The following is a 24,570-nucleotide window of genomic DNA, read 5'->3' as shown; positions in this document are numbered from 1 at the left end:
GTTACGCACTGCGCGTCTCGTAACTTAAGATCGATACCGCAATAATTCCATGGCTGGAGAAGTCACGTACCTAGGTCTCCACTTCGACCGACGGTTCGGTTGGCATTTCCAAATCGAGAAAGCAATCCAGAAAGGTTCGGGGATAGCAAACCTGCTATCTTCTCTCATCTGCCCTTTTAGCATACTTCCCATCTCTATCAAATGCTTATTTTACAAGATGTTAATTCGGTCCGTACTCCTCTACAGATCTAATGTCTACTTCAAGTTTGTCAAACGTCAGGTGAAACGGCTTCAAATTTTCGAAAATAAGCTCCTCCGGAGAATCAGAGAAACTGACATTCCAGAAATCAAGCACTTCATATCTCAATCCTTCCACACACAACAACTCAACTCAAGTTCTTCTGAAAACGCGCTTGTTCGTGAGCTGGTCGACATGTTGAGAGCTTGTCACCGCTAACCTCCCCCCCTTTTCCAGGCTGAAGTGACCTCATCCGTCGCTGCAGTCATAACTTTTGCCCCCATACGACAGTACCCAGTCGTGTGTTAATTTAATTTCGCGAATCATTAGAATCGCCGGGTCCTCGTGCCCAATAACGACTGCCCGATCAGCGGGTGCCATATCTCCAAATGTATTGTAGTAGCAGTAGCGATCCACAGGGGTCAACTGTGAGGCGGTTTCGGTTTAGTGTATTGGTAAGCCCAGAGGCAGTCCCACATAACCCGGCCCAATTTGTCACTCTAGGGCAAGTCTCCGCGACCAGGTATGCGTCATGCATTCCACCGCCTGGTTTAAGACCAGAGCGAGAAAAAAACGAGACTAAATACTATATCAAATTTTAGATTGTATTCCTTATTTTAGTATGGTGTAATCAGATATCTTCCAATCAACAAATTCGATATTAATGGCGTTGAAAAGCTTATTGAGAAACAAAACATGTCTAAGATTGCAGAGGAGCTGGACAAAATAATATGAATATGTGATATATACACAATAATTATATTTATTTTATTAACAAGTTGTTGAGTCACGATTTGCTTTTAAAACAGCTGCAATACTTTGCTAAGAAGTTCTAAAACTTCCTATAACAGTTCGATTACGAGATCTGGCGATGTTCCTAGCTAGGGAAGATGTTTGATTATATCTTAATGCTCCTCAAACCAGGACTGAAACGTTTTGGCTTTTTTCAGCAATATGCTAATCATAGTAAGATTTTTTTTTGTTTTGTCGCATAATGTCGCATCGTTTTCTTTGACGCATAACTAGTCGCGGAGACTCACCCTGGAGTGACATATTGGACCGGGTTATGTGGGACTACCTCTGGGCTTACCAATACTGCATTAAATTTGGGGATATGGCTGATCGGGCAGCCGTTATTGGACGCGAGGACCCGGCGATTCTATTGATTCGCGAACTTGAGTTAACATTCGACTGGATACTGTCGTCGATGAGGTCGTCTCAGCCTGGAAAAGGGGGGGGAGGCCAGCGGTGACGCGGTGCTAAGCTTCCAGCATGTCGACCAGCTCGCGAACAAGCGCATTTTCAGAAGAACTTGAGCTGAGTTGTTGTTTGTGGAATGATTGAGATATAAAGTGCTTGATTTTTGGAGTGTCAGTTTCCCTATAAATTTGATTATTTCTGACAAACTATAGACCGTTTAAGATTCTCCTGAGGAGCTTAGTTTGGAAAACTTGAAGCCGTTTCACCTGGTTGAGTGTAAGAAACTTGAAGTAGACATTAATTCTGGATTTGGGAATGCCAACCGAACCGTCGGTCGAAGTGGAGACCTAGGTACGTGACGTTATTCAGTCATGGAATTATTGCTATGTCGATTTTAAGTTGCGAGACGCGCAGTGCGTAACGCTTCTTATGGAAAATGATGGCCTGGTTTTCAGGGAGTTTATTTGCAACCTCCAGAATTTGAACCACTTGACCGCATGATCGAGCTGCTTCTGTAAACGTTCATGAATTGTAACTTCGAACCTAACGACCGTGACGAAAGCAGTATCGTAAACGTAAAACGCGACGTCAATGTGCTCTTTTCTCGGCAAATCTGAAATAAAGAGGTTAAATAAGGCTGGGGCCAGCGGGAAACCTTGAGGTACGCCAGTATCGATTTGTTTTCGACTAGAAAAAGTCGTAGTAAATACTTCACTACCGATGTCGAAATATTAATTTGCAGTAATCCGACGAGTGATGTTAATGAGAAGACAAGGTGAATACCAGTATATTGCCGCCCATATCATAAAGAAACCTTCGTCATGTTTGACTGTGGGAAACAGGTCGTCGGAATCGTAGGATTCTTTTGGTAAACCATCATTCATAGGACCATACCACATTCTTCCAATCATCGAAGGTCCAGGTTTTATGATCGTTGCGGCAATTTTTTCACAGTTTGGCTTTGGCTACATTATAAACAGTTTCGCAATCGCCTTCCTTCGCAAGACCTTCCATGAATTACGCTTTGTGAGTGTCATGCTCTGTTTTCATTCATGTTTTCTGGTCACAATCCTTTTTAATGTTGGTCGATCTCTTTTAGCAGCCAGCTGACAAGGGTGCCAACGGTCAGTCCTGTTTCGTCGTTTTAACCGTCACTGAACAAAACAAATAATACACTGAGATGAAGTCTGCAAAGCAAGTGTTCATATTATTTTATCTATACCCTGTAGTGTGAGAAATGAATTATTTGGATTTAAATTTACATAATGTTACAGCAATAGGAAATTAAATATCCTTGGAAGCTAATGAATTCTTTAATACGGTCCATAAAATATAACTATAATTTCTCAATGTCTATTGGGTGCTTACAAAGAATTTTAATCATATTTTCGTTTTAGAAAGGCTATTTATTGAGAAAAATTGGTGCCATATTTATTAATCAAAATAGTTTCTATCATATTCTATAAGTTCATGTGGTTTTCTTTGTTTGAATGAACTTTATTTCATGTTTTAATGGAGTCTTGGATAATTCTGTGAATCCATTTGATTTCGAGGTTATCGCACAATTCTGGGTTGGTTATGCAATGACTATCGAAATCCAACCTGGTATTTTTATAAGTAGTTTAATACTTTTTAACAACTGTTTCTCAAATAATATTGAAATTTCAGGTGTCAGTGGAATAGAACTATAAGATCAGTCTTGTTCGATCTCTTTGTCAGGTTTTTTAAGCATAATTATTTGACCCATCTTAAATATATTCCAAAACATGCTTAAGTCTCAAATAAGCATTAATATCTATGTCATCATGATGAAATGATTTTCGTAGCAGCTCTTTCAATAACCCAGGTGAAATATTATAGTTCAATCAAGTATGAAAATTCCAGGAGCCTTTTTAAGATTGAGAATATTATCAATTTGGATAAATCAGATTTCCAGCTACATCGAGCTGATAAACTAGTAAATCGATTGTATCCATTGTAGATTCTATTTCATTCGGCTGAAATATGTTAGCTGAATATTGTGCGTTTTCTAATAGGCTGTATTCTAATAATTAATCTTTTAAATCTTCCAATTACTTTCTATAGGGATTAATTTTTGTCTGCTTCTGGTTCTTAATTCACTTACGAGGCAATTCTAGAATATAAACTCATTAATCTTATGATTTGTATGATTACTAATTCTATTAAAGAGTTTTGTGTCTACAGTATTTCTAGTTCTGTGTCTTACGCTATAAGTTTTTCGTTTTTTTTTTTACATTCCTTAATTTCGGCGGTTTAATTTACGTCACATCTAAATTATCTTTAAATAAGAAGGTTTTGCTGTATAAGTCAATACTTAGACCCATTTGGATCGATGGTATTGAACTGTGGAGTACTACTAGCAAATATAACAAAGATATCCTCCAGAGATTCCAGAATAAAGTTTTACGAGTCATCGTCGATGCCCCATATTATGTCTCCAACAAACGGATTCCGTGCGATATTCACTTAGAACCCATAACGAGCGTGATTTGAAGTGTTAGTGCGAAGTACTCTGAAAGACTTAGTGCATCCCAATCCACTCGCCAAACAGTTAAATGTGCGCGGTGACAGTGAAGTGCGTAGGCTTAAACGCAAACCATACGAACTGATTAATAGACACATAGAGTGAGATTTAGTAAACTCTAGAATAAATTAGAATAGTATCTATTACGAATCACTGACGATTCGGGACGGGACGGAATTAATACACCACTTATGGCCTTGGAACAAAAGAGAAACTTTATTTTGATCCTTGGTAATTCACACCCACTCGATACAAGTCACAGCGCCCTCTACTAACTTTTCTTCCTCCTTTCTATACTGGCTCTTGTATCGAGACAAGTCATATATTTAACAGTATCTAGAATAAGATTTAGATTATAAGTTGTACAGTAGATCACTTACTGAAGCGATCTTCTATATGCCAGGATAGTTATGTTATATAAGTGAGATCATATAATAATACTTATTGCCCACGAGCAGATTGCTGACGTTTTAAGAGATTAATAAAGAAAATTACGTCAAATGCTGATTTGGAATGTAACTTTAGGGCTTTCTGATTTTTTTCTACACCATATAGTTATTTTACCGGAGAGATGAGAAGAGGCAGAAAATAATAGAAAATATTTTGATTAATTCATTATCTACCAATTTATCTCAATCAATGCCTTTTTGAATTTGTCAGAATACATGCAAGCACTTAATAATACGATACTGGGTGTTAACACGCCGAATTGGATTTAAGCAATCCATTTAAAAGAGTTTTCGAGTTTACAGATATCAATAAAGTTAAATAGCAGAATAAGCATCGAATGAGCATAATTTTAATTTTGTTTATGATATTTAATTTTTCCACATGTGCCGCAACAAACTTTTTTTTGGTTTGTCTTGCAAAAAGACGCAATAGTAAAGTTTTCACCCGCAATTTTAACTTGATAGTTTCACTGATATTGTCTACTACACTGATAGGGATAATTTCTTACTACTAAATTCTATCGCAGCATTTATGTATAAATTCAATAAAATAAAAATAGAACGATTTTACACGTCTACATAAACAATCGCACAATAAAACAAACATACATTCACTTGTTTCCATATTTTGGAACAGACTGTTCAAAGATTTAAAACAATGTATATCATCTATCCATCTGATGTATATCATCAGGTGGAAAATGATTAAGTTTTATATAAAAATAAAATACTTATCAGTATCTCTGATATGTTTTTATAAGGATAAGATTAAAACATACGTAATGAAATATTTGAATGCTATATTTTACAGTATATAGTATATTTGCAGAGAAAATACCTAGTTAATATTAATTATACATTTAAGTTAGTTATAGATCTGACTTTGTCGAAACAACATTCAAATGATCAGGATGGTGGTATAAAATCACGAGGGATGAGAGACTAAATTATCCATTAACAAATAGTTAAAACCCTACTGAATTAGCGTAATGTTGGAGAGCAGTGCAATGTGTATACTGTTTATGATCAATATGATGTTAAGTTAATGTGATTTGATCAATAAGACTTATTGTTGGGTAAGTTTAAAGCTAATCCTTTGTTGTTTACAATATTTGTGATATTTTATATATCAGAAATACGTCCTAAAGTCATCACACAGCGCCATCTACTAACCATATAGCAAAGCCAGTGATATATGTTTACTATAAAAAAGAGTAAATTTAGAAAGTGATTGTTGCGTTAGGCAACTTTATTAACAGCAATTACGACCACAAAATGATGTAGTTGGTTTAATGTCAGGGGTATCTAAAAATGAAATTTTAAATAAATTTTAAAAATCCTCTTAAGGACATATTCTTAAATAGTTAAATTTTTAAAATACGAAAAAAAATAGATTTTCTTCAAATTTCTAGCCTAGAATAACTCCTTAAATGAATGAAAATAAGCCTATTCTTTGATCGGCATTTATAAATAACAATAAAATGTTGCTCTCTGTATTTCGTACTCATTCATATATATATTTCGTGTATATTTTCATCTGATATTTAGTTATATTATATCTCATTGATGGAAGTTCGCCATCGCGACAAAGTCAATTCTGTTTGTATCTCGGGCCTAAGCATATTAACTTCAATCGAATATTCTTATTATAGTTTCTTTTTAGAAAATGTTAGCTAATAAATAAGGACATTAAATATTACTGAGCTAAAATACTCGACTTACATGTTAGAACACTAATCACAAAATGACAGATTAATGACCAATAGAAGAGGAGCAACAAGATAATAGAAGAAAGATAATAAAAGCAGAAGCAAATATCTAACCTAATAGTTGGTCTATTAATAAATATTCCAAAATTTGTGTCATTCCGCAATAATTGTCACGATTCTTTAAATGTAAATCATAGTCCCTTCCTATACATGTACTTTAGTTTGTCAAAACTTATTTCTTAACTGAATGTACTTAACTGATTAATCTAATATGCATCTAAATTGTGAATTTCCATTGACTTTTTCATCTACCAAAACAAGCAACGCCTAGTTATTTCATACAACAGTGTCTCGTCTTTATTAATATTGTGTGATTTAAACAATTAATTATATTTAAAAAAGGTCACTATTTACTAGTAAGAAATAACAACATTTTAAGGAAATAATTCAACTAAACTCTCGATCTTGTTAGTGTTGTTAAAGTTGAAGCTTCATATTCATCTCTTGTCATATAATCTAAATAGAAACACATATTAAATTTTTCATTTCAATTTTAGTTCGAAAATTTCTAACTTCTGATGATTCCGATAGGTTGTCGTCATGTTTTTTTTTTCCAATTGTTAAATGATCTTTGAATAAATACAGACTGTGTATTTCAATTCAATGTAACTGGACCATAATCAGGGACTTATTATTTGAATTGCAGTTAAGCATTTTTTTACTCTTTTACTCTTCCACATTTCGGTCTATAGTCGTCCAGTCTGAGTGACAATGAGTAAACCCTTTTCTGCTCGTATAAGACCTTACAAGGGATTCCCTTTAATTTATCATTGTTGACTTTTAAAAGCCATTTTTACTTTAGAACAAGATGCTTTGAACTATATATCCTCTTGGTACACTCACACTGTTAAATATGTAGTGTTTTTCGTACCTGTTACAATAATGGCGCGATAGAATAAGCTATTTCAAGCAAAAACAGTCACGTTTAAATTGATTTATTACAACATCATTAAATTGAACATGTTCCAGTCAGTAATTTGTTAGTAAGGTTTTTTAGTTTTTTTAGAACTGTCACGCCCATTGTCAACTATACTGGAGTATAATCAGATCAAGAGGTTTTATTATGATTTGCTGAGATGCCTTTTGAGATGAAGAAATGCAACAGGTAACTTCCTCTTCTAAGAGTTACTAGTCGTGAACCCGAAGTTCTATCTATGTTTAATATTAAAGTCTCATCCAATAATAAATCTTTGGCCTAACTTTTAAAATAAATCTCTATATTGTTGTTTTATCATTTTACTAGCGACCCGGCCCGGCTTCGCACGGGTGCAATGCTGATACTAAATTAAATACACTACAGAAAAAATATGAACGTTGTATATAAAAACATAGCGGCCCGCTCCGACTTTGCACGGGCATAAAATATATATGCCTATGTCACTCAATGAAAACATGATTAAAATCGATCCAGTATTTTTGGTTCATTCATTACTGCCCTTGGCCTGCACGCATTAAATTTGGAGTAAAACAATTCCTCTTCCTCTATACTTACTATGAAGATTTCCTGCTATCTTTGGAATATCTAAATTCATACAATTTTTATTACATTACACATTTTTAAACGCAAATTTTAAATTTATAATATCTCCGAAAATATTTGTTTAATTTACATGCTGTAAGAAACCATATTGATCTATATTAATTGCACACTGTATTTAAGGTACTTAATTCGATAAGGATTAATGCCGTATTGCTTAAAATAGCTTCGTAAATAAGCCATTTTCTCACGTAAAAAGTAAACAATAAAAATGGTTAATGTATGTTATCCCTAAAAGATAAACATATACCATCGCGGACTTTTTTGTAGACCTTTTTATGGTGTACAATACTGTAGTACATTAATTTGATCTAACTCGTAGGGTTAGGCAGCGTTTTTGTTAATAGCTAAATAAGCCTAAAAAAATAGGTTAATTTACGACATCACATTAGAAACCTCTAAAATTAGCAATGTTGCCTTAGTATATTATGCATGTATTATACATATAAACCTTCCTCTTGAATCACTCTATCTATTGAAAAAAACCGCATCAAAATCCGTTGCGTAGTTTTAAAGATTTAAGCGCACATAGGGATATAGGGACAGAAAAGGCGACTTTGTTTTATACTATGTAGTGATGTCTTGGACGATATATAGCATCAACATTTATTTCAGCGTCTTGTTTTTCTATGGTAGCAATCATAGCTTGTGTTTAAAAATGTTAAATATTTTGCAAAGTTGTTCAGACTCAAGCACGTTCGCTGGGAGTATATAAAACAAAGATTGACTATTAATTTTGATAATTAGATATATTCAGTATACAATTGGGTTTAAATATATAACTCTTTTTAAAAACCATATTTGTATATGTAATCCATCTATCTCAAAGCAAAATCTTCAACTTGCACACCATCGTACTTTTCATCTGAGAGAAGTCACCAGTTATTATCTTTACAAACAATAATTTATTTACCTATAGTCTTTTATAAAAATATATTATTTTTTTCCTTGTTTGTTTCACACATCCACCTTCAATGTAGTAGTCATTAGAGTATTAGGGTGTCATTGATGAATGTTATAAGTTTTATTCAGGTCAACTCTTCCTGGTAAACTTGATTTTTTCAAAGAATCGTTCTCCTTTATTCTTGCATCCTGCAAAATCCTATATAATTTTTCTATTATTCTAATTTAAGTTTCATCAGCTTTGCCTCAACAACAACCAGCAAGTTCATCTATAAAAGAAAAACTAAATCGTCACCAAAATATATCATGGTTGAAGTAAATGTTTAATTTTTATCAGTTACCGCAATTTTTGCTACTATTTTTAAATTTTACGTATTGTACATTTACTGACCTAAAACGAATGGATGGTTAATTACAACGAAATGTGTATAAAATATATAATTACCTTTAATATGACCTCTAATACAATTGTGTATTATTTCTTTCATACCCTTTGTAACGTTTTTATTTGAACAATTTTCTTTTTTTAATTTTCTTCGTTGTTTCTTGTTATTGTTTTGAAATCTGCAGCTACATCGGGGTGAAATGTTGGCATACGTTGACTTCTATAAGATGTTAAAAATGTTTTGTTACAAGTTTGGCGGTTAATATTCTCACTATAAACAAATTTGATGTTGTTTGAATATTTTAACATTATAAAACTTAACGTTACATTCAGCAATTACCTTTATTCTTCCATATTTTAAAACCAATGTATATTACAATATTAAGAATAAAACAATTTAATTATTGTTGTTATAAACTTATTAATGCATATGAAAATCTAAATGTTTTAGATTAGTTGTTTTCACCCGATCAATGGTTAATTTCAAAATGGTCAATTCTACACTGTAGATGGGGAAAGAGAGAGCGCAATATAGCCGATTGTGCGCATGCGTCAATTCCGTCAATCCCTGTAGTTTAGCGTATTCTCAGCGATGGGTGCGCATCCTCTTTACGGACGAGACGTTCACCGTCGTGAAGCTAGATGACAGATTGAATTTATGAATATATATCAACCCGATTAAGTATATTAATCTGTCAGATGCAACGCAAAATGTTTTATTTATACAAGGTGTTCAAAAAAACTGCATGAAACATTTTAAGTAAGAATTTTATGAAATCAGATAAATTTAGCAAAACAATAATGAATAACCATAAATACTAAATATAAATTAAGCATCTACCATAGAAAATTTAATCATAGGAAAAAAAACGAATCCATGACTATAGAGTAACACTACTTAAGCTTTTTTAAATAAAATGAATGCTTTTTTTAAACAACTTCATTAGATACGCTTAGTACAATCTTAATTTACAATTAATTTATTACTATTTTTCCTATGTACTTGAATTAATTAGCAAGCAAGACGAGTGCGAGAAAATACATCAGTATGTATTCCTCGATTATAAAATTATAATGATTTATTAATTATTAACTCATAGCTATAGTTTACACTAAATGTATATACTTTATATAAGTTCGTATGGTTTTGTTCGCTTCAATCTCCTGACATCCTGCGTGCTGTCCAGCAGTTGTATTGCTTCCACGTGCGAAATCTTGGATAACTTCGCAAGTCCATTTGATTTCCAGGTCATCGTGCAGTTCTTCATTGGTTACATAGCGATAGGCATTGGTAATCAATCGAAGAACCTTGTTTTGACAGCGTTGTATGGTTAGTTGATTTGAATTTTTGGTGCAACCCCATATTTGCACCTCATAGGTCCAAATTGGCTTTATAATTGTATTATAGATCAACCTCTTTGATTTTAGATCAAGTTGAGAGTATCTTCCGACCAACCAGTATAGTTGTTTTATTTTGGTTCTAATGTGTTCTGCTTTTTGTCTAACGTGATGTTTTATTTATTATTGAACGAACATATTTTTTAATCACTATTCAAAAATATAATATACATCTTCAACCTATTTTTTTATTATTTTAATTATAATTGTACATAGAAAAAAGTAATTATATTATTATTATTGTAATTGTATTTATAATTCGGCATATTTTTGTCAATGTGTCAGTTATTGTGATAGTTATTAAAGTCAATGTGATAGTTGAAATGTCGGTCGAAATGTATGGCTGTCGATGCGATTGTTTGTTCGAACACTCACTAGTATTTTTGGAAGGAATTTGCACGAGAACTAAAAAACTGGTTAAAGAAATACATACTTATTTCGATTTATATTGATGAATGTGGTCGACGGCAGAATGGGCAGGATATGAGGTTACATAAAGGAAGGACGGTAGCGCTATGGAAGTGATACTGTTACAAGGGGGTAGCCGGGAACGGCAGGGTACCAATCGTATCAATAAAATAAAGGTAGTGTGCAGATATTACTGCCTTCTCTTCCTCTTCTTCCTTTCCAACATAGCCAAAGAATAATAAGCAAAATTACAACCAGTGCAAGCATCTCCCAAAAAAAAGGACTCTCGATCATGTCAATAACTCCAACAGGGCGTAGGGTACCCATGGTGCTTCGTTATTTATAACTGTAAGAGAAAACCTTATTTAAATTCATTAGCGAGAGACCAGAGATTATAGATTCAACACATTTAAACTCATATCATCATTTAATTCGTTTGATTTTAGAAATTCAAGCGTCAAAATGATTGATCGTAATAACGGTAACTTTTTTGAATTATCTGATTAGATATCTTCTATAATATCTGAATTTGATCACATTATAAAAGAACACAACACAAGGTAAAGTGACAGAATAAGCATTGAATGAACAGATTAACATGATTAACAAATTAAAAAATATAGATATAATACAAAATTTTTGATATGATTAGATTAAGAAGACATACGTTTATCTAATTTTAAGACTAAAAATTAAGTAAGTAAGTAAATTACAATCAGACCGAAATTATATTATATTAATCTCTCCTCGGTGAAAATACACAGCTGGAGGAAATAAGATTCAAATATTTCAAAGTGCGGAAATACATATCAAGTTTGGTGTTACAAGCCAGCAAGAAGAAATTATTCAGTTAAAACTGAATTAACATCGAATGACCAGGATGGCCAAATCCCATCGCGAAGAATCACACATAAACTTTGACGTTCGGTACTCTAATATAAAAAAGAATCGCCAATTGTATTGTGTATATTGTTTGTGATCAATATGGTGTTGATTTGATTGTGAGTGGATTATCAAAATTTATTGTTGGGTAAGCTTAAAGTGAAATCTTTGTTCTATAAAGAATTACTGTAGTATAAATGATAATATTTCTGTGTCTTTCTATAATTTTAGAAAGAGACAGAAATATTATATCAAATAACGCCATCTACTACCTGTATAGCAAAGTCAGTACAGTTAAGAATGTAAATATCAAAACAAAAGTTTTTAGTCATAACTTAGCGAAATATCTTTGACTATCAGTTTAAATTTTGAAAAATCCTCTTAAGGGCATATTCTTAAAGACTTGAAAATATGTAAACAATCGATTTTAAATGAATGGAAATAAGCCTCTTCTTCGATCGACGACGAAGTAACTATTAAATGTTGCTCCTTGTTTACTCTCATCTAGAAAATATGACTTTTAATCGTGTCAAATTTAGATATTATATGAGTTTATACATCAATCAAGAGTTCTCCTATTTCAATAATGCAAGTCTCTCATTTAAAAAAAAAACGCCACGTGTGTATATGCCTTTGATGTACAACATTTTAGATATTTTAAATGCGAATGCCTATTTTCTATTCAATTAAAAAATCTTATTATAGTTTCTTCTTAGATAATATGAGCTGATAAATAAGGAAGCTAAATAGTATTAAACTAAACTTAAATAAAACTGGTTAGATACTTACAGACACACCTTAAAATTGCTTCAAGTCAGCGACCTTACTGAATAAATAGTTCTAAATCGTCTCATAAAATGACATATATGACATGATATACGTAGAAAAAAGATGATATAAAGCTTTGAGTTTTCATAAAAGGTTTATCAAAGTCTAGACGGCGCCACTCAAATGTTCCATATATACCTGAATTTGTTTTTGAGTATACATGTGGTTAAATTGGGTAATTTATTATTATTTGGTCTGTTAAAACTTGTTTTCTACTTGAATGTAATTTACGGATGATTCATCTGAATCGTACTTAATATTTTTTTTCTTATCTTATACCTTATCTTTAATTCTTTTTTTTTTTAATATAATATGAAGTCTCGAGTCTTATTACCAACGAGGGTTTATCTGAACTGGACCTACAGTTTAACGTGAGCTTCGAACCACGGTCCTCTGCATTAAGCTTATCGACTAGCCAGTGACCAACTTCTTTACCATCCTTCTGGGACATCTGATCTTACACAGCCTGGTTACTGGCGTGAGGCCTTATAATTATGTTAGATTTCTTTAAAGCAATAATACTATAAGACATAAAAATACCTTCTAGCTACCAAGTATATTTTTTTCATGCATACATAAAAATATATAATAAATAAAGAAGCAGAATTCATATTCACATTTCGATATCAAACAATCAAAATATTTATTCATGATGTGACAATATTAATAAAATTACCGTAACTACGGTAGGGTAGGATTGGTTTACGATTTCTTAAGATTGAGACTGTTGTCAATTTCTGTGGAGAAGCTAGCTTTTTGGCTGTTTCTGTTTCTTTCTTTTATTATATTTCTAATTAGGGATAATACTCAAGATAGTCTATTACATCATTATTAATTTCAACTTATTCTAGTCAGTAATTTGTAAGAATTTTTATTTTTTTTAGAACTGCCACGCCCATTGTCAATTATATTGGAGTATGATCAGATCAAGAGGTTTTAATATGATTTGCCGAGATGCCTTTTGAGACGAAGAAATGCAGCAGGTATGACAATTTATTATTGCCGGTAGCCCGGTAAGTGGGTTCGCGCCCTAAATAATAATTACAATTTGTAACGTTAATTTCCTCTTCCAAGAGTTACTAATTGTGAACCCGAAGCTGTAGGCTTAATATTCAGGTCTCTTCCAATACCAAATCTTTGGTTAAACTTTAAAAAAAATTATTACTCTTAGTAGTTCCACTGTCTGCCCAGAGGGCAATAAGTATTTGTCATATTTAAAACTTTAAAAATAAATCTCTATATTGTCATTTTTTATCTTGGTGGATACCAACATTTATTTACAATAGCGTCTTTGTTTTCAATGCTACCAATCGTAACTTGTTTTTCCACTCTTTTTATTTCGTTCTGTTGGAGATATTGAATTTTTTTTTAGTTAACGTATTCAGTCTTAACCACGTTCGCCACGTTAGGTATAAAATCAGTAGATTAACAAATTTTATTTAATTAATTATCAAAAAAAAAACGCTGAACTAAACCCATTTCCAATTATTCGATTGAGATTTTTTTTGGTAATTAAATATATTCTATAATATTTTCTAGAATGCTTAAAAATTATCCGTAACAATAGTATCTCTTAGAATTTTTTATATACCTATGTTTTGTGTTCTAGGTTATGGTGGTTCGAATAGAAGACATTATTTTCCAAGGTGCCCTGCTCTATGTTACATCAATGGGAGCTTAAAGCCATAAATGAGATCAAATAGATTTGTAGTTTGCAATTTAGATAGACCGGCTATAAAACTAAATGCTTAAAGCCAGTGTTTAGGAAAGATGTAGTTCCTACTTGTAATTTAAATACCAAATCCCTGATTTTTTAATTTATATAGATTTTTTAATTTATTGCATCTTTCTTTAAATACACTTAGTACAATCTTAATTTACAAATTAATTTTTTAGTACTTTTATGTTGTACTTTATATTTAGTATTAATACATCAGTATGTATATTCTAAAAAATGTTCCAGGTATTGTTTTTTTTGTTGAAGGGATATTAGCAGTGTAAAACAGATGGAGGAGTGATCTGACCACACTACTTTGGGAAACTTCAGGCGAAATTGGTGCAAGTATTGAGAATGTCCGTTCATGCGAGACTCATTTGATTCCAATTTTCTTTCGAAAATATATGGTTCCAGCAGATGACAATAATTCTGCGGTAGCAATTCATAATTATTATTTCGTAAATTATTCTCAAATACCTCATGTTAAAAGCTTGTGATCAGATCAAGAGGTTTTGATATGATTTGCTGAGATACCTTTTGAGACGAAGAAATGCAGCAGGTATGAAAATTTATTATTGTCGGTAGTCCGATGAGTGGGTTCGCGCCCTAAATAATAATTACAATTTGTAACATTAATTTCCTCTTCCAAAAATTACTAATTGTGAGCCCGAAGCTGTATGCTTAATATTAAGGTCTCTTCCAATATCAAATATTTGGCCAAATTTTTAAAAAATTATTACTCTTAGTAGTTCCACAGTCTGCCCCGAGGGCAATAAGTATTTGTCATGTTTAAAACTTTAAAAATAAATCTCTATATTGTTATTTGTTGTCATTTTCTATCTTGGTGGATGCCAACATTTATATCAGCGTCGTTGTTTTCAGTGCTAGCAATCGTAGCTTGTTTTTCCACTGTTTTTATTTCGTTCTTTTGGAAATATTGAATATTTTGTTTTTAATTAACTTATTCAGCCTCAACCACGTTCGCTGGGAGCACGTGAAACAAAGTTCTAGGCGGCTATAAGTATAAAATCAGTAGATTAACAAATTTTATTTAATTAATTATCAAAAAAAAAAACGCTGAAGTAAACCCATTTCCAATTATTCGATGGAGATTTTTTTTGGTAATTAAATATATTCTATAATATTTTCTAGAATGCTTAAAAATTATCCGTAACAATAGTATCTCTTACAATTTTTTATATACCTATGTTTTGTTTTCTAGGTTATGGTGGTTCGAATAGAAGACATTATTTTCCAAGGTGTCCTGCTCTATGTTACATCAATGGGAGCTTAAAGCCATAAATGAGATCAAATAGATTTGTAGTTGACAATTTAGATAGACCGGCTATAAAACTAAATCTTTAAAGCCAGTGTTTAGGAAAGATGTAGTTCCTACTTGTAATTTAAATACCAAATCCCTGATTTTTTAATTTATATAGATTTTTTAATTTATTGCATCTTACTTTAAATACACTTAGTACAACCTTGATTTACAAATTAATTTTTTAGTACTTTTATGTTGTACTTTATATTTAGTATTAATACATCAGTTTGTATATCCCAGATGTTCCAGGTATTGTTTCTTTTGTTGAAGGGATATTAGTAGTGTAAAACAGATGGAGGAGTGGACTGCACACACTACTTTGGGAAACTTCAGGCGAAATTGTTGCAAGTATTGAGAATGTCCGTTCATGCGAGACTCATTTGATTCAAATTTTCTTTCGAAAATATATGGTTCCAGCAGATGACAATAATTCTGCGGTGGCAATTCATAATGATTATTTCGTAAATTATTCTCAAATACCTCATGTCAAAAGCTTGTGAGGCGTCCAGGAATATTGCAGAGCTAGAGTATTTATTTCCTTCGAATGCTTTTTCAACAACCGCCGTTACTCTGTGCACTTGGTCGATTGTCGAGTGGTGATTTCGAAACCCAAACTGGAAATCTGGTATTCCTATAAATGATTTAATTAACGATTTAACAGCAGTTTCTAAAATAATTGATATCGCAGGTAGCAGTGAAATACGCCTGTAAGATCCACCTTAAAGTATTCCATAACATGTTTGACTTTTAAATAGGTATTGAATATGTATGTTAACATGATGATTGCTTTTCGTATTCTAATAGGTCTTTTAGGATTGAATTTGTTGACAATTTCTGTTGCATTTATGGTAGATTTTATATCATTCCGATGAAATACGTTAGCTAAATATTCTACAAATAAATCAGATTTTTCATCTTTGCGTCGAACCCACTCATTTCCAGCCTTTTTAATAGGCGGAACTCTAATAATTGGTCTTTTAAATCTTCGAATTGCTTTCCATACCGAGTAATTTTTGTCTGCTTCCGAACTTAGGTCACTTACATATTTTTCGAAGCAAATCTGTATATATTTTTTAATATTTTGAATTATTTGGTTACTAAATCTATTAAATACCGTTTTGTCCGCAGAATTTCTGGTTCTGTACCATATTCTTCTAGTTTTTCGTCTGTATTTTATCAATTCTCTAATTTCAAAGACGTAGCTTGTTAGGGTGGTTTCAGCAGACCGAATTTATTCACTTATATTTTGCAGTTCAAGATTGCCAATACTTTTGAGTCTTACGTTTAAACTGATTACTTCCTGGATTATAAGTCTAAACGTGCCCCAGTTAGTAAAATTGTTGGTTATCACTAGTTGTTAACTATACCGGAGTATGATCAAGTGACAGTTTGCACAAGCTCTTAGCTGTATTGTTGTTAGCTGTCTTTGGCTTAGCAACTCAATTTAAAATTCACTGAGCAATTTCATCAAGTCGACAATGCTTGGCACATTGGTTACAGTTTCCTGAATTTTAATTTCAATTTGTTTATCGCTAGATATTTTGTTGTTTTTGTATTTTTAGCCGATGGCATTGCTGCTTCTTCAGATTATTTATTTTCAATGGCAGATGGCTTCGCACAGTATTGAGCTTTGTCGAGTTGTTTGTATCTTTATTTGGCTGAAATTCTTCAACTTTCTTTTTATTTACTAGACATTTTTTATAATTCGCAGAGTGTCCTTAATCATTGCATAATGCATATGTTGCTACGTTCTTCTGTTGCTTTTTGCATTGCTTTGTGTCATGTTTACGAGCATCCTCCAGACTAGGGATGTAGCAGAAATGTTTACTATGTCCAAGCTGTTAGCAGTTTGTGTATTGGGGAATACTATTATTTTTCAATATATTTTTCAACTATTATTTTTAATATTATTTGGGGAATATTATTATTATACAGAAACCTACATGTCTTTTTTTACGACCAAAAAGAAGGATTTGGGGCTTCGAGTTAAAAGGAGCCCGAAAAGATTAGACGTCTTTTAGTATCGTCACCTAATAAATCGTCTATCGACTGTTTAGGAATTGACTACTTTTTACTATTGACTGTTTCAATCGCTATTTTTGGCTCGACTGATTTTACTACTTTTTACCAGTGACTGTTTCAGTCGCTATTTTCGGTCTGAATGATTTTGTTACTATTTACTATCGACTGTTTCAGTCGTGTACTTTTAGTTACTATTTTTGGTTCTGCTAATTTCATTCGACTGATTTTTAACGTTCTGGCTCTGTCGTCCTAGCCGCGACCTTGACAAAAATGTACCCAAATGATACTTACATACATTTTTATGTAATATATATAGTTTTATGATTTTTTGGTAGTTTACTTGTAAATAATAATTTATTGTATATTAAAAGAGCAGCATTTTGGAATGATATTTTTTAAGATTGTTAATGTAATAGGGTAAAATGATTAAAATTGTGATACACTGATTATAGCGACCTTTCAACTTTTCGATACCATTTTTGTAGTACGATTGGTCCTTTGCTTCAAAATAGGCCTCAGTTTCGGCGATCACCTCTTCATTCGACAAAACTTTCTTCCCAGCGAGCATTCTTTTAAGATGTGAGAACAGGAAATAGTCGCTGGGGCCAGATCTGGGGAATACGGTCAATGAGGAAGCAACTCGAAACCCAACTCATAGATTTTTAATACGGTGCATTGTCTTCTCGTCCTTCAAACGGCCCAATAACGCTATGTAATAGTCGCTGTTGATGGTCCTTCCTTTTTTAAGGTAGTCAATGAGAATTATTCCATGCGCATCCCAAAATACAGACGCCATAACCTTGCCAACCGACTGTTGCGTTTTCTCATGCTTTGGGCGGTGTTCATCATGTGCAGTCCACTCAGATGACTGTTGCTTGGATTTCGGAGTGAAATGATGGAGCCATGTTTCATCCATTGTCACATATCGACAAAAACTGAGGTATATTACGCTTATATACGTACATATTACGCTTATACACTGCTCCGAACTCGTCGTTGTGTTTGGTCAAAAGTGAGCTTGCGCGGCACTCACTTTGCACAGATCTTCCTCATACCGAAATATTCGTGAATGATCTGATGTACACGTTCAGTTGATATCGATTATATATGTTTTAGAGTGTCTGCTAGTTCATTCAATTTCAATTTACGGTCATTCAAAATAATATTGTGGATTTTTTAAATATTTTCGTCGGTAACAACCTCTTTTGGGCGTCCACTGCGTTCACCGTCTTCTGTGCTCATTTCACCACGTCTGAACTTATCAATACTTGATGGTTAATTTTCCTCGGGCAGTGTCCGGAAACTCGGCATCAAGTGAAGTTTTTGCTTCAACTGTATTTTTTCCCTTCAAAAAGCAATATTTTATCAACACGCGAAATTCCTTTTTATCCATTTTTTCACAATAACAAAAGTTGCTTCACTCAAAATGTTACAATTCACAAACTAATGATCCGACAGCTGTCAAATTTATACACGCATCTTTCGAGGGTTAGGGCTAACTAAAAAACATATGGATTTAATTCTAGTATCGCCATCTATGTGTCAGGCCGGGGATTTTCAATTGACCTGTTATGTTTAATTTTTATTTAGTATTTATGGTTATTGTACACCTTTACTTTTTAGTAAAACTATATATATATTACATATAAATCTATGTAAGCATAAATTGGGTATATTTTTATCAAGGTCACGGCTAGTACGACAGCGCGAGCATATTAAAAATCAGTCGAATGAAACACGTAGGACCAAAAATAACTAAATGTGCGACTGAAACAGTCGATAGTAAATAGTAAAAAAATCAGTCGAACCGAAAATAGCGACTGAAAACAGTCGACTGAAACACTCACTGGTAAAATGTAATAAAATCAGTCGAACCAAAAATAGCGACTGAAACAGTCGATAATAAAAAGTAGTCAATTACTAAACAGTCGATAGCCAATTTCAGTTCCCAACGCTAACATAGTTTAAATACATAACATGTCTTTATACACACATGGCTTTACGTTTACATCATTCGCAAATGAAAATATGGATATAAGTTTGGCATCAGCAGAAATCATTCTGTATTCATTACCGGGATGGGATTTTGTGAAACGAATCAGTGTGTACGAACATACTTTTTTAAACCAGTTAATGGTAATGAAGGGGATTTGCAAATTAAACTGAAGTTACATAACATATGTTTAATTACAACTTGGCATGAGGAATACGCTCTCTGGGAATACGCATTCTAATGATGAGATGTAATCTGACAAATCTGAGGACATATTTTAATTTATTGGATTACTAATTATTTGAGAACACACTTTATTAATATTTTATATCAGCAACTACTTGTATTTTTAATACTATTAATTCTATAAAGCATCCTCTACGAGATATTGTAATACTGTATTTGTATTGCAAAGGATAAAGATGGAACACCTTTCATCACTACGTCCAAATCAAAGAAAATATTTTTAAAATATGTGGTCTTAACATAAATATTATATTTAAGGCGAGTTATATTTATGACAATACACAATATTTAATATCCATTTTATTTCTAGGTTCGTTGTTTATGTAGCAACAAGCATTGGTAATTAATCGTAGTAGTTTGTTTTGGCTGCGTTGGATTACTAGTTGGTCTGGCAAGAATTACCATCAAGATGGATGCCAAGGTATTCAACCGATTCTGCTTGAGCAAATTGGGTATACGTCAAGTGATATAATTAGGTTACTGTCATTTCGACACAACTCAACTATTAAGCTGTATTTACCAGCCCCTAGTCTGCTTGTAAATCTTGTTGACAACTACTTTCACTTTTTCTACAACTTTAAGTAGATATAGTCTATTCAAAGTTTTTTTAGTAATGCGTCTTGGATATTTGTGACGTAGAAACATTGCAATGTTGTCGCAACAACTCTGAGTTTCAGCTCAGTTTGGCTTTGACATACAGTTCTAATCTAAATAAAACAATTGAACAAAAATTTTATTAAATATAATTTATTTTAACATTATACTACATCTAATACATATATTATCGAATGATTTAAAACTACAATTAAGAACTCTTTTCTACACCATCCATGAGGTAAAGTTTCTAGGCACATTTTTTATGTAGTGGTATCCCCCTGGGACCCTAATCCACCTAATTAACAATTGCATATCTGAGAAACGTATTTTACCTTCACTAGAGAGCATATTTATCTTTTACGTTTAGTTCTTGTTTCCTTCGCTGGTGAGTATACTTGTCAAGTCATCTTGGTATCACTGAATATTTTATTTCTTCTGCTACTATCTGTGTACACAATTCTTCATAAAATTAATCACTGAATTCTCTCTAATGCATTTACCATATCAACAAAACAGTTAGAATTCATTCTCTCCTCATACGTTCTAATCTAATGATCATGTTTAATTTTGAACAATTACAATCGTATCTGTGCACATAAATCTTTCATGCCCTACAACACCGTTTTCTACAATTATATTCAATTAAACATGTGCACGCCTTTAATTGTTTCCACTCTCATCACTCTGTCTCAGGAATTTCCAGCATTGCACAGCATTATCACATATCCTGAAAGTTTTCTTCAGTCACTTTCACTTTCCGATCATTAAATTGTTAATTTCTAATCTGTCTGAAACATGTTCACGAACCATTTATCAGTTACTTCCTTTGTATGTCTTATCTTCATCCAAATTGAAGGTGTTATAGTTGACAATGCTTCCTTCCACATTTCCAAACAATTTTTGATGGAATATCCTTCTCGACCAACAAAATATCTGCAATTAATTATTAACAAATATAACGACCAACAAAACCTAAACGAATGCTATTGTAACTTTTACCTATTTCCATCAATTTTTGTTATCTTTACACTTTTTTTGTTACTGTCTTGCCAAGAGAGCCACAATGAACCCTTTTGAAATATTCAAGTTTCATCAAGATACACAAATTCAAATAGTTTATCTACCTTGGTCTTATTTTATGCCTTTAAAAATTGAATTATTTTTACGGCAACGTCTGGAATATATGTAATATCTTTACATGACCATCAGAAGGAACACCAGAAAACTAGAAACATGTGATCTTGAGTTATCAGTAAGATGGAAGGAAACATTGTAATCAATGTAGTAAATAGTAATGAAGTAATTAGGAGTTTAGAAAATTAATCATATGTATAATATACAAGGATCAGTGAAGCACGAGTAAACTAGTAACATGGGATCCAACAGAATTATCAATAGGATAGAAGGAAATATTATAATCAATGTAGTAAATAGTAATGGAGTAATCAAGAGTTCGAAAAAACAATGGCGTTATAGAAATGAACCAATCAAATGCCTTCGTGGGCCAATTCAAATGAACCAATCAAAAAAGTGGTCTCAGAGCCGCCATTGAATGGACCACGCAAAACATTTCTTCGATTTTGCATATTTAAGTTAAACCTCTATATTTACTCCATGGTGTGTTCCCAAGACACTAACCTGGGGAACTCCAGACGAAATAAGTTTAAGTTTTGAGAATGACCCTTCATGCGAGACCCTAAATATTCCATCGAAAATATTTAACTCCAGTAGTTGAGAATAGTCCCGCGGTGGTAATTTACCCTTGTAATCCCTTATCTATTAGTCCCAAATGGCCAATCAAAAGCTTGTGAGATATCAAATGCAGGACAGTATTTCTTTTCTTCAAATACCATTTCAACAATCGCTGTTACTCGGTGCGTTTGGTCGATAGTTGAGTGATGATTTCGAAATCCAAACTGGATATCTGATATTTTTATAAGGAGTTTAATACGTTTAAACAGAAATTTCTTAAATAATTTTGATATAGCAAGTAATAGTGAAATAGGCCTGTGAGATCCGACTAGTTCGACTAGTTTGTCAGGTTTTTTTAAGCATAATGTCACCTTAACATGATGACTGCTTTTCGTGGCAGCCCTTTCAATAAACCAGGTGAAATATCATCAATTCCAGAAGCCTTTTTAGGTTTGGGATTGTCGCATTGGCCTGATAAATGGGAGTTGTATTCATTGTAGATTCTATATGAATTCTATATAGATTGTATTCGGTTGGAATATGTTAGCTAAATGTTGTGTAAATAATTCAGCTTTTTCGCCGTTACGTCGAACCCATGCATTTTTAATCTTCTCTCTTCTCTTTTTTAATAGGCGGTACTATAAAAGTACACTTAAAATGATCTTTTAAATATTCCAGTTGCTTTCGTTAGGGAGTGATCTTTGTTTACTACCGTACTTAATTCACTTTTTTGATTTTTCAATCAATCCTTTGATTTTTCTGATTACTAAATCTATTAAAAATTGTTTTGTTTACAGCACTTCTGGTTCTGTGCCATACTTTTCTAGCTTTACATCTTTCTCTTACCCATTCCCTAATTTAGAGGAAATAATTTACCTCATATTCTGATTTCTTTCTGATACTGGGGTAACTTCTTTTGTGGCTAACTTGTTCAATTATATTTCAGGTTGGCTGCTCAAGATTTTTGTGTTTTTTTTTCGGAATTATCACGCCCAGTGTTTACACAATACTGGAGTGTGATCAGATGACACGTTCGCACAAGCTTTCGATTTTTATTTTATTTGATGAGATGCCTTTCTAAATATAAAATCATGATGTTATATTAGAAGAAATAAGAGATAATTTAGGCAGTGGTGATTTGGAAAGATTAGACTTAAGAAAGACTTATTAATTTGTAAAGATTTAGCAAGCAAATTGATTGAATTCCACAGGTAAAAGGCGTATTGAGGCATGAGTGAATGAGGTTAAAAAATAAAATAGAAGTGAGAATTTATATATATATATATATATATATATATATATATATATATATATATATATATATATATATATTTCATAAATAAAATAGATTTATTATCTTAAATATTGTTTTATTCTCTCTTTTTCTTTCTTTCAAAATTATTTCAACATTAAATATGTTTATAAAAGCTTCTTCATATTTCATTTTTATATTATTTTTATTTTACATTTTTATATTCATTTTATATTTTATATAGAAGATGAAAATTTTACCAAGAAATGTTAACTTGAATTTAGAGGGATACTTTAGGTTAGTCTGTGAATTCAAGATTATTTATTCTATTTATATTATATTCTTCAAATATATGCATATTTACGTATATATGTATAAACCATGGTAAGGTCGCGCACCAAAGGTTTTATGTCTGTTGTATTTTGATGGTTCACAATAGCGTGGTAAAAATGAAAGAACTCAAAAAAGAAACATGAATATTATAGCATTTGTTTAGTGGGTTATGTAAGCAAGGACAAAAAACGTTGGCCCTCTCTTGATCCAACCTCTTACTATATTTGTTCAACGAAATGGAAACTGTAATATTCATCTGCTTACCCAGTGGCGCCCCATACTGTTTCAACTTGAATTAAAAAGAAATCATAATAGTCAACTACATTTAATTGATCGAATTCAAACTTTAAAAATAACATTTAATATGTTATTCTAAAACATTTTTTATTTTATTTTAATTCATAAATTTATGTTTACCATATGAACATATTACTATCAAATATTACTATCAATAACAATGCTTTGAGCTATCAAATGAAAAATTCAACTATTTTTATATAATTGCTATATTATATATTATATGTTATATATTATAGTTAGTTTTTAAATATTATTAAAATACTATAAAACATATAAATAAATAACACTAAAGTATAAAATTGATTTTAAACTGCCCCTTATCATTTTGAACATCATTAAAATGAATGAACTTTTTTTACAATATCATGATTTCTGTTCTCTCTTTAAATTATTTGGTGAGTACAGATACAAAAAAAGCATAAGCATATATTCGCGTTAAAGATAAATCATAAAAGAACGAGTATATTTTAACTAATTTTACTCGTCCAGATGTCTAACTACCGTGTTGCTATTATTGACGAACGTTCTCGTTCGATAGTACCCAGCTAATAT

General features: G+C 32.2%; 1 long non-coding RNA gene across 2 annotated transcripts; it reads left to right on the top strand.

The window, feature by feature from the left end:
• Positions 1-5,368: 5,368 nt before the first annotated feature.
• LOC143191819 (uncharacterized) lies at positions 5,369-14,290 on the top strand. Of its 2 annotated transcripts, XR_013004635.1 has the most exons (4): positions 5,369-5,508; positions 7,199-7,306; positions 13,427-13,525; positions 14,152-14,290. It is a non-coding gene; the product is annotated as an uncharacterized LOC143191819 (long non-coding RNA). The 2 variants fall into 2 exon arrangements; XR_013004634.1 differs by lacking the exon at positions 7,199-7,306.
• Positions 14,291-24,570: the final 10,280 nt, after the last annotated feature.

The sequence above is a fragment of the Rhynchophorus ferrugineus genome, unplaced genomic scaffold (assembly GCF_030347505.1).
Source record: "Rhynchophorus ferrugineus isolate W39M unplaced genomic scaffold, kcgeb_rfMv2 rfM2, whole genome shotgun sequence".
NCBI classification, from domain to species: Eukaryota; Metazoa; Arthropoda; class Insecta; order Coleoptera; family Curculionidae; genus Rhynchophorus; species Rhynchophorus ferrugineus.
This window is presented reverse-complemented; position numbering and strand designations above follow the sequence as displayed.